Here is an 11,638-nt window from a genome sequence, read left to right as displayed (position 1 = left end):
GTGCAGCGATGTCTTCGGAACCCCGATTGCTGCTCGGGCAGGTAGCACGTGGCCCCGGCGATCCACTCCGGCCTTCCCAAGGCCACGGACTCCAGGAGCTTCCCCGGGGCTGAGGTCAGGGAGACAGGCCGGTAGGATTTCAGGTCCGTTGGCGGCTTACCGGCCTTGAGCACTGGGACCACCAGTGCCATGCGCCAGACCTCCGGTAGGCATCCCGTCGTCCAGACCTCGTTGAAGGTCTGGAGAAGTCTGGCCTGCATGGCATCGTTCAGATTCCGCAGCATCTGGTACGTGATGCCGTCAGGACCGGAGGCACTGCGGCGCTTCGTGTGCTGCAGAGCGGTGGTGAGCTCCGCCCTCGTGAGAGGGGTGGAGCAGATGGCCTCGATGTCCGCTGCCTGGCGTCCACCTGCAACCTGGTCCGCCTGGGGTAGAGACCGGATGGAGGGAGCTCCCGTGGGAGGAGGGCCTCTGCCAGCTTGTCAGCCAGCTGCTGGTAGGTGAGCCCCCCTGCCACTGCGATGGCCAGGTAGGGCGCTCGTTGTACCACAGGCTTCAGGAGTGCCCGGAAGAGGCGCCAGGCTCTGGCACTGCCCCTCGCAGCCACCAAGGAGGCACAGATTCCCTCCCAGGATTATCTGCGGCGCCGGTTGTGGGTCCGACAGCAGGTCACATCCAGGCGGTTGTGTTCCGTCCAGTGCTCGGGCCTGTCCGTACGGAGGACCCTGCGCTCCGCCTGCCGACGTTGAGCCCTCAGCTGGAGGTGAAGGTCTGGGACAGGCTGGTTGGGCGGGACCTCGCAGCAGATGGTGGCTGCCTCAGCACAACGCGCCACGTGCGCCAGGATGTCGTCCTGCTCTTGGAAGTTGCGGAGGAGGTCCCTGAACTTGTCGCAGTGGATCACCCTGCATTGCCGTTCGTCCACTCTCTTCCCCGGCTTTGGCGCCAGAGTGATGGGGAAGTGGTCCGAACCCCACGTGTCCGGAGAGGTATACCATCCATAAACACAGCGCGTAGACCCAATTGAGAGATCTATGCACGTTCGGACGCCCCCTCTACGGACAAACGTGGGGACCCCAGTGTTCAGAACGTGGAGCCCTGTGCCACGGAGAGCCGCAACTAGGTCACGGCCGCGGCGGCCCGCCCTGCGGGATCCCCACCGCGGGTGTGCCGCGTTGAAGTCCCCGCAGAGCAGGCAGTCGCCGCCAATGAGGCCTACCAGTTGCGGCAAGGATTCGGCATCCCAAGGGGTCTTGGGACGCACACACACTTGCCACAGCTGTGTCAACTCGACGCAGCCTCACCCTCACACAGACGAGCTCCATGGGGGCCACTACCGCATCACTCACCAGAATCTCTGCCTGGGCCAGGGTCCGGCGGACGAAGATGGCTGCCCGGGATGGTCCCGTGGGGTGGTCCTCCACCAGGCATCGGTCAGCCGTGCAGGTAGGCAGGATATTTTACTGCCTTAGCCCATGAAGCGTGGTAGATGGAGCTTGCCCCTTGGCAGGTAGACCTCCTGGAGCGCTAGGACATCATACTCCTCCAGCAGGAGACGGTCATTGAGCTAAGCGAGGCGGGGGCGGAGCGCTCGGCAGTTCCATTGGAGGACCCGTGGCCTGGGGGTCATCCTTGGGGAACTACCCATGGTGGTTCTGCGGTTGCTGCGGCCCCTGAGCCAAGCTGGGTGGTTGCAGGGGGACTGCCGGGAGCAGCCTCGTGAGTGCCTGGACACTGGCTGCCAGGGTCTTAGCGAGCTCCTCCAGTTGGCTGCTCAGTGCGGATGGACTGCTCTGGGGAGGAGGGGATGGGCAGGCAGCGGGCTCTGCTGGGGCGGGAATGGAAGGGGCCGCCCCTGGTGGCCTGGGGGTGAGGGCCTGGGCATAGGTCCGTTGTCCTGGATCGGCCCGGATCTGTGCTCGAATAGCCCTCCGTGAGACAGGCTCTCGAGAGGCCGCCACGGCCACGGCGACCTGCCTTTCCTCCTGCCAGCGGGGACAGGAGGGGTAGTTGGCAGGGTGTTGGCCACGACAGTTGGTGCAGCGGGGCTCCATAGCGCTGCACCGATCCGTGGAGTGTGGTTTGCCACACCGCCTGCATTGTGGCGTCTCCCGGCAGCTGGCCGTCACGTGGTCCAGGCGGCCGCATCGGCCACACTGGATGGGCCGTGGTCGTGCGGGGCGGACAGGTAGCCGCAACTTGTAGAGGGCCACGTGGGGAGGCGGGACCGGTGCGTCAAACCGGATGTGGAGGGTCGTGCTCTGTCCCCGGTGGACTGCCAGGATGGGTGTTGGGGCCTCCAGGGCAGCCGGCAGCTCCTCGTCCGGTATGTCCCCAGGCACCCCATGAACGAAGCCGAAGGACGTGTTTTTGTCCGCCGCCCTGCGGGCTCGGACCTCGATGCCTGCCAGGTAGGTCTTTTGGAGGAGCTCGTCCAGGCACTCTGGGGAGCCCGCGTCCACGGCGACAATGTTGCGTCGCTCGTTTACACGCACTGAGACGACCCCAGAGTGCGCAGATGCCTCCTGTGCTATGGCGAAGCGGCATTGGCCCGCAAAGGCACCCATGCCCGGTGCCGGAAGAGCACCGTGTCCGTGATGTTAGCATGATGCTCGGGCTGTAGCTGCAGGCGGCGTGGTCCACGGCGTTTTTTCCTTGTCTGCTGTAGACTCCACGGCCCCTCTTGGTCTCCCTGGTGAGTGGCAGGATGGGGGTCTTGTTGCCCCGTGAGGGTGGTGGCCAGGGAAGGCGTTGGTGGGGAATCCCCCACTGGCGGGCAGGTGGTGTCTTGCCCCAGGTTGACAGGAATCTCCTTCATGAGTGCTGGCGGGTTGGAGGCCTGGGAGGAGGAGGCTGTTGCAGGAGGCTCCACCAAGGGCCCCGACGAAGAGGGGGGGGGGGGGACAGGGCAGTGGTGGGCTCCTCCTGAGCCTTCATAGCTTCCTGTGCAGGCTCCGGGGATGGTGTGTGGCTGGGTGCCACTGTCTTCTTTAGTGGAGGGGGGCGGAAACCCTTTCTTCCCTTGCCTTTCTCGCGGGGTGGTTGGGCAGCAGGCCTGGCATCCCTCAGGAAGTCGTCTGCCCTCTAGGGTTGGCGGGTGACCGCTGGTGAAAAGGCAGCCTCCTTGGTTGGTGGGGAGGGGCTGCGGGGCCTGGGCACCTTGAGGGAGGAGGTCGCTTCCAATAGCCGCTGCTTCTGGTGATGCGCAGCAAGCAGTAAGTGGGCGCTGTGCTCCAGGTGCCGCAGGAAAGTCTCGGGGTCGCAACCCACACTGGAGCTGCGATGAGGGGTGCCGCGCGAGGCGTCCATGGCTGCGCGAGCACGCTGCGGGCAGCGGGCGAGAGCACGGCCGCCGGCGCGACCTCCTTCTCTGGAGGCTGGTGGCCGACTATCGAGCAGCCGCGAGGAGAAATTTTCCGGTGGGGCGGGGCTTCCGCGAGCAGCACAGGGAGCGCGGGGATACGCCGGCGCGCCTGCCAATAGCGGCGCGCGAGGGTCGAAGGAGCGCGCCCTCCTCTAGATGATGATGATGATAACAACTTTTATTTCCACCGATGTAGGAGGCCCCATACTCCCCGTCCCTGGCACGCAGGCCTAGGGGACGGGGGACGGGACCTCCGCGACTAAAGACTGGCGAAGATACATTGTCTCTTCGCGGCTTCAGCCGCCAGGCGGACAGCTCGTTTCTGGTCGGCGGGGACCTCGCTTCGCAGAAGGGCCTCCCAGGCTTCTCTACTCTTAATATTGTCCTCAGCACCCGGGGATCCAGGGCATTGCCAAATTATATGATCGAGGGTCCCTCTCGCTCCGCAGGTCTTACATTTGTCACCTTTTTTATCGTCTAACGTGGTTTGAAATAACCAGACAGGGTTAACGAAATTTCCGGCCTGTAATCGTCGCCAGGCGATGGCCTCCCCTCCTCTAGATGGGCGAGGAGGGTCGCTGCTGCGGCGAGATGGCTCGGACGGGCGAAAGCGGGCGATTTGAAAGAGCAGACGAAAGCGCGTCCGCTCACTTCTGCAGCTGAGAGCGAAAAACCACGCTGCGTCTCGGGCGAGGTAGATATACCATGGTAGCGAAGGCTCCATAGACGCCCATTGGTCCAAAGAATGGTGGCTCATGGGGGCACCGCAGCGCCCCTATTTTGGGGGGCAACCTACGTATGAGAGACGTTGAATGACGTCACGCATACGTAAGCTTTTGGCGCGAACTATGAAGTGGTCTTTTTGTAAAACCCGCATTTTCGAGCTGTTATCACTTTAGGTTTGCCTTTCATTTAGATGGGCGAGGAGGGTCGCTGCTGCGGCGAGATGGCTCGGACGGGCGAAAGCGGGCGATTTGAAAGAGCAGACGAAAGCGCGTCCGCTCACTTCTGCAGCTGAGAGCGAAAAACCACGCTGCGTCTCGGGCGAGGTAGATATACCATGGTAGCGAAGGCTCCATAGACGCCCATTGGTCCAAAGAATGGTGGCTCATGGGGGCACCGCAGCGCCCCTATTTTGGGGGGCAACCTACGTATGAGAGACGTTGAATGACGTCACGCATACGTAAGCTTTTGGCGCGAACTATGAAGTGGTCTTTTTGTAAAACCCGCATTTTCGAGCTGTTATCACTTTAGGTTTGCCTTTCATTGCGCACCAACCTTTTCCAGTCAAATGTGCTCGAGTTCCTGCTAGTTATGGCCTTGTTAACGTGAAATTGGGAACCAAATGAAAGTGACTGGCAAAGAAGGCAGCATAGAAAGGCAGCAACACTTTCAGACGCTGGCTGAGCATGCATGATTCGTAGTGGAAACCTTAGTGGAAATACTGGTGCTAGTACTTTTGAGTACATCAAGGTATGATGCACAAAGCACAGGATTAAGTGCACAGTTTGCAATACAGTGCACGGCAAGTATGGTTTTCATATTCATGGTTTATTACAGCAACCAAACAAATACAGTCATAAAGCACACCAACAAAAACTGCGCGTCACAGGCACCTCAAGCAGTAGTTTTTTTAAGCTGGCTATTGATCTCAATGGTCACAGTGCGGATAGGAAAAAGCCCTGAAGTTCCACGAACGTTGCCAGGTAGGAAATTTAAAAGTATAGAAAACAATGCTACGACAGCTTCCATTGAGGCAAACATGACATGAGATAAGTAGGCGCATCAACACATAGACCATGGAGCACACAGGGATCACTCTTTACATTTCATATTGCCACGTATCATTGTAGTGTCCGTTCGTTCGCACAAGGCCGCTGAAAAGGGGTGTTATCATTTTTGTTCCTGATGCGAGAAGCGACCGGACTAATCTCGATTGTTCACAGCCATGAACAGTTTCGCCTACGTGTTTCTAGATTACTCTAGATGATCTCGACCTGTTATCTCGAAGTTTCCTTGCCGGCTTTAAATTGAACGATGCCGCGAGCAGTGGGCATTCGTAGTTCGACGACCGACGAGCACGTTTGTTGCTTACGCCGCCGCCGAGTGATTCAGTTCTTTTGTGGGCGCAAGTCAGCCCAAATAAAGAGCTTCGTTTCCAAGACTGGTTGGTGTCTTCCTGACCGCTGGACTGCCGTCACTACAACGTGACAATATCTTCAACTGAAAGATTATAGCAGCTACGTTTACACCTGCATGACAATATTGAAAACAAGTTTTAGCATGAACAAACCTGCTCAACCCTAGAGCATTACACCATACATAGGTCCTGCGCACAACCTCGACACCTCCTTCATGTCGCTAACCGAAGTAATTTGAAGCAATTGTGATCAAACTAAAACATGAAGTGCAAGGACATTCAATACAGATGATGGTGAACAATGCGTCACCACGGACCCGAGCATCCGCGCTTAGCCGTGCGTGGCATCGCACTGTCCGGGGAAAAGGGGATCCTGGTGGTTGAGCCGATGCCGAGCGTTTGGACCCTTAAGGCCCCTCGGCGGAGGCAACACACCACTTTGGCCCCAGCTTCCTGTAGACGGCACCTCCGGCCTGACCCGGCCGGGGGAAATCGGCTGCAGAGGGCTAGCATGCGCCAAGTGTGTTTATTCCCCCTCCCCCCCCTTTTTTCGCGGCTGAGGAAGGGGGGCTTCGTCGTTGAGCGGGCCCCAGGGAGATATGGGGATGAGCGCGGTCTCATTAGGAGCGCCCATCTTTCTGTCGCCTTTGGTGTCGCCGCTGCAGAACCCGGAGAGCCCCCGGCGGGGGGGGGGGGGGGGGGGGGGGGGGTGGCTGCGAGGAGAGCAGCAAAGCGGGCTCACCCAAGCCTCCCATTGTCCCCTTTTGGGGAAGGACGCGTGTTCCTCGCCTTTGTGCCAGTGCACAAAGAACCAAGAGCATAAAAAGGTCAAGCCGCCGTTTCATCTTACGCCGACAGCTCACCGCGGCTTCACAAACACCACTTGCGGCCAAATTAAGTTTCGGACGCTTCGTTCGGAGGTTCGACCGCTTTTCTTTTGAGAAGAGAACACTGCCGAACGAAGCGGGGCCCGGTGCGTCCGGATGAATGGGAGCTGTGGGCGGCGGTGCAGCTGGCTGGCGTCCGGGATAGCCCCGAGGCTCGACGACAACGCGGGCTCAAGAAACGGGCCGCGCGCAGAAGACGCCACCGCACAGGACGAGCACTGCCACCTGCTTGATTTGGGACAGTGGCGGCCGCTTGACTTATGTCGCCGCCCCGACCCCGGAGGACAACTGGTGGCTTCGGCAGTCCATTGTGATCCGACTCTTATCAGAAAGTGGATCTGCGCTCCCGGGCGATGTTTGCGACAGTCGCAGCTGGGTTGGGGCCGACAATTGCCCTAGTGCCGGGAAGCGTCAAGGTCACGGGTACTGGGGAGACAGACGTGGGAGTGTCTTGCTATGTTGGTTTGTGTGTTTTGCTTCTTCCTCCTTAGGGGAGAGAGTTGGTCTGATATAGTGGGAGTGTTTTGCTATGTGGTTTGTAAGTATTTTGCTGTTCTTTCCATAGGGGAGAGAGTTTGTTTAATACGGTGGAAGTGTGGGGCGGGGCACGTAACCCAGGGGGCCAATCCGTATGTGTGTGAATTCTCGGAATGTACTATGTTTTAAGTGAAAAAGATGCCCTTTTTACAGTATGTACATTTGGGAGAAAGGTATGTGCCTTATGGACGTTGGAGGGCGGGCCACACGGCTAATAACCAATCGTGTTAAGAGTTTGACACGATTGGATGCTGATGAATGTGGGTCGGGCCCATGTGTCTTTAAAACTGGGTCCCGGAGCCCGGAAAAGAGGTTCTGGGCTACGGAGATAGATGTAACGCATCTTCGGCTATGCCGAGTAGGGGCCTCCCCTAAATGTTAGCCAGTTCCATGTTGTTGTTGTGCTCACTGCTCAACTTGTATATATATATGTAAACTATTGTATATAAAGCTTCAATTTATATCCCCTGCAAGTTCTCTGTTGTTTGAAAGTATAATCTCCTATAGACCTTCAGCCTTCAAGTAATAACAAGCCGTCTCCGACGGGGCACCCCTGGTGCAAGGGAAAGAAGAAAAGAACCTATTCGCTTTTGGTAGAAGAAGTAGAGCGAAACTTTACTGGCGCAGCCGACAGGATCCTGTTGCTATCAGAAGGAAGCACAGGAAAAAGGGAAGGCAAAGAAGGGGAGACGTCCAGGCATCAACAAGTCGAACATCGGTGGTTTGGGAGGACGAGGCGCAGGCGGAGAGTAGCTGCAGCGGTCGAGGAAGCCAGGTCCCGTCATCGGAAGTCAACTGCCATCGTCTCCAGTGGAGCGGCGACAGTCGAGGACACCGACGGCAAGTGGCAGCTGATCGCAGGCGGACAGCTTCAGGAGCAAGAGCGAGCAAGTGAGCGGCAAGGACCTCAGCGATAGTCCAGCGGCGCGTAAGGGCTTCCGGTCAGGAAAGCAGCGCGTCGAGGCGGAGACTCGACGATCACCTGCGGTTCAAAGCAAGGTGACGGCGACGGGCACCGGTAAAGCGGCGTGCGACAGCTCATCGCAGCGTGCGGAAAGTGGCTGTGGACGCGACCCCAAGGAGCTGGCCATGCGGAACGACGCATCGAAACTGTGAGTTTCCTTGGTCGCATTGTTCACGTCCCTGTTCGTGTGTTTCGAGCCGTTAGGACAGTCGAGGGGTACGGAAGCGGTATGGAGGGCCATCTATGCCGACCCACACTCAATGTGAGGGACCAATTGGAATTATGGAAGGCGCGCTTAGCGGACCTGCAGGCGCAAATTGCAGAGCAAAATGCTGGAAAGGCGCTGCCTCAGGAGTGGGAGGTGGTAACAGCAAAGCTTGAGCAGCTAGGGCTCGAAGTGGCTAAGCTCAGGGAGTCTAGAAGAGCTAGTCAACTAGCCATACAGAACTGCTCCGAGTCCCGAGAGGTGAGGCCGTCTGCGCTGGAGGGCAAATTGATATGCTTGTCCAGCGCAGGCCAAGAAAGAAGCAGGCAGGACGCTGTAAGCAGTCGGCCGGTAGGCAGAAACACCTCTTTTTCCGAAAAGACCGCAAAAAGCGCAGGAAGTGAGGACGAGGTTCCTGAGGGGCGCGAGAGTATCACAGATTTCCCGCCACTGCGGGCGGCTCGTAACGAAGGGGAGGAGCCAAATTCTGATGATCTGGGGGTAAGCGAGACCAAATTGACCGATAACAAACGGGACAGCGGTCAAATTGTTGCAGGCTTGATGGCGGAGGTTGTGACCTCCGACATGTCAAAAGAACGAGACGAAAACGGCCAGGCAAAAGCAAGAAGGGAGTCAGCTTATCGGGAAACTGAAATTTCAAGTGAAGGAAGCACCCTGATGGAACAGAGCGCCGCGGTATTAGAGGCAGTGATCGCGCACTCCGACGAGGAATCCGCTCAGATCAGCTCTACCCCAGGTGAGGCCAGGGACGAGGGCACGAGTTCGGGAAGAAAAACCCGGTCGCAAGCAAGCTGCTAAAAAGAGGAGTCCGTTCGGCATGAAACGGCCAGCAACGAAAGACGGAAGGTTGGCGAGCTAACGCCAGGAGGAGAGCTACCGCTGCGGCAACGGCACACTGTGCCGGGCATAGGGCAGGAAGTGCCCAGGAGCGTTACTGATGGCAAGAGCCTTTCTTCGGAGGCAGAGAATGGAGGTGGGCCTGCTGGGCCGACCAGGGGAAGTACCGCGCAGTTGTCGAACGCACCCAATGGGTGTCTGATCAGGTCAGGTGAGGACAGGGAGATGCGTAGGGACTGGCCGAAGGGGAAATTCGGGTCAGGTGACTGCGAGGAACCTCATGCCGTCTCAGACGAAGCCACGAAACCGGCAGGAGTAGATCAATCAGGGAGCGGCAATTTTAAGGTTTGCCCGTGCATTAAAGGTGCAATTGCTCCAAGCGAGGCACAGTACCAGGAGACAGGTGCGTGGCTTTCACGCCGAAAGTCGGCGCGTGGAGCAATACGTTCCGTGCGGCAGTACGCCAAAGCAAGTGCAGCAAAACCGGCCGCAGTGGTATGGTTACTAGGCCGACCAGGGGCTATGCTCCTTACGCTTCGCGCGGTTTGTACTGGCACGCCGGAGAAAGCGTACCCTCAGGGGCATCACGTGCGCGGAGATTCGGACCCATCGCGGACCAGGATGTTTTCGATCCTGGAGGGCAGCAGCTTTTGAATTCTCGCCCCGTGGCGGCACCAGGCGCATGAGCTGAGTGACCGTTAGCCGTTAACCGTGTTCGTTGATAACACATCACGGCTCGAATGCACACAGGGACACTCGGTGCGACCAAGGAGGCTCACGCGGCCACTTGCGGACCTCATACGAGTGCTTCAGTTGCAAGTGTCTGTGTGTATGTGTGCTCATTCGCGAGCAGGACGGGGCTGTGCATGCAGGTTTAACTGGTCGCGGCGCGACAGCATGACCTTCTGTCAAGGCACTGTATGTAAATGTGTGAAACGCGTACGCACGTGTGTGGTACTGACTGTAAGCACAGCCAATAGACCGGGACACCCGTACCACGACCACAGCATGCATGAGACGTTTTTACTTTTGAAGTGCGTGCTTAGTTTCGTTTTTGGGTTCGTTGTAGGTAAGCCACTAGCCCTCTTTTTGTGTTTGTTTTTATTCATCTAAGCGTGCTGCAACCCTTAGATAAATTTTGAGGGGGGCGTGTAGAGGGCTAGCATGCGCCAAGTGTGTTTATTCCCCCTCCCCCCCCCTTTCTTCGCAGCTGAGGAAGGGGGGCTTCGTCGTTGAGCGGGCCCCAGGGAGATATGGGGATGCGCGCGGTCTCATTAGGAGCGCCCATCTTTCTGTCGCCTTTGGTGTCGCCGCTGCAGAACCCGGAGAGCCCCCGGCGGGGGGGGGGGGGCTGCGAGAAGAGCAGCAAATCGGGCTCACCCAAGCCTCCCATTGTCCCCTTTTGGGGAAGGACGCGTGTTCCTCGCCTTTGTGCCAGTGCACAAAGAACCAAGAGCATAAAAAGGTCAAGCCGCCGTTTCATCTTACGCCGACAGCTCACCGCGGCTTCACAAACACCACTTGCGGCCCAATTAAGTTTCGGACGCTTCGTTCGGAGGTTCGACCGCTTTTCTTTTGAGAAGAGAACACTGCCGAACGAAGCGGGGTCCGGATGAATGGGAGCTGTGGGCGGCGGTGCAGCTGGCTGGCGTCCGGGATAGCCCCGAGGCTCGACGACAACGCGGGCTCAAGAAACGGGCCGCGCGCAGAAGACGCCACCGCACAGGACGAGCACTGCCACCTGCTTAATTGGGGACAGTGGCGGCCGCTTGACTTATGTCGCCGCCCCGACCCCGGAGGACATTTGGTGGCTTCGGCAGTCCATTGTGATCCGACTCTTATCGGAAAGTGGATCTGCGCTCCCGGGCGATGTTTGCGACAGTCGCAGCTGGGTTGGGGCCGACAATTGCCCTAGTGCCGGGAAGCGTCAAGGTCACGGGTACTGGGGAGACAGACGTGGGAGTGTCTTGCTATGTTGGTTTGTGTGTTTTGCTTCTTCCTCCTTAGGGGAGAGAGTTGGTCTGATATAGTGGGAGTGTTTTGCTATGTGGTTTGTAAGTATTTTGCTGTTCTTTCCATAGGGGAGAGTTTTTTTAATACGGTGGAAGTGTGGGGCGGGGCACGTAACCCAGAGGGCCAATCCGTATGTGTGTGAATTCTCGGAATGTACTATGTTTTAAGTGAAAAAGATGCCCTTTTTACAGTATGTACATTTGGGAGAAAGTTATGTGCCTTAAGGACGTTGGAGGGCGGGCCACACGGCTAATAACCAATCGTGTTAAGAGTTTGACACGATTGGATGCTGATGAATGTGGGTCGGGCCCATGTGTCTTTAAAACTGGGTCCCGGAGCCCGGAAAAGAGGTTCTGGGCTACGGAGACAGATGTAACGCATCTTCGGCTATGCCGAGTAGGGGCCTCCCCTAAATGTTAGCCAGTTCCATGTTGTTGTTGTGCTCACTGCTCAACTTGTATATATATGTAAACTACTGTATATAAAGCTTCAATCTATATCTCCTGCAAGTTCTCTGTTGTTTGCAAGTATCATCTCCTATAGACCTTCAGCCTTAAAATAATAACAAGCCGTCTCCGACGGGGCACCCCTGGTGCAGAAGAAAGAAGAGAAAAAGAACCTATTCGCTTCTTTTGTTAGCAGAAGAAAGAAGGCGAAACTTTACTTCGGC

The 11,638-nt window shown here is 57.6% G+C and overlaps 1 pseudogene; it reads right to left on the bottom strand.

The window, feature by feature from the left end:
* Positions 1 to 268: 268 nt before the first annotated feature.
* On the bottom strand, positions 269 to 1,648 carry LOC149338395 (uncharacterized; annotated as a pseudogene).
* Between the last annotated feature and the right edge of the window lie 9,990 nt (positions 1,649 to 11,638).

The sequence above is a fragment of the Amblyomma mixtum genome, chromosome 6, assembly GCF_055824585.1.
Source record: "Amblyomma mixtum isolate Tamu chromosome 6, ASM5582458v1, whole genome shotgun sequence".
NCBI lineage: Eukaryota > Metazoa > Arthropoda > Arachnida > Ixodida > Ixodidae > Amblyomma > Amblyomma mixtum.
The sequence above is the reverse complement of the archived record's forward strand: the minus strand, read 5'-3'. Positions and strand labels throughout refer to the sequence as shown.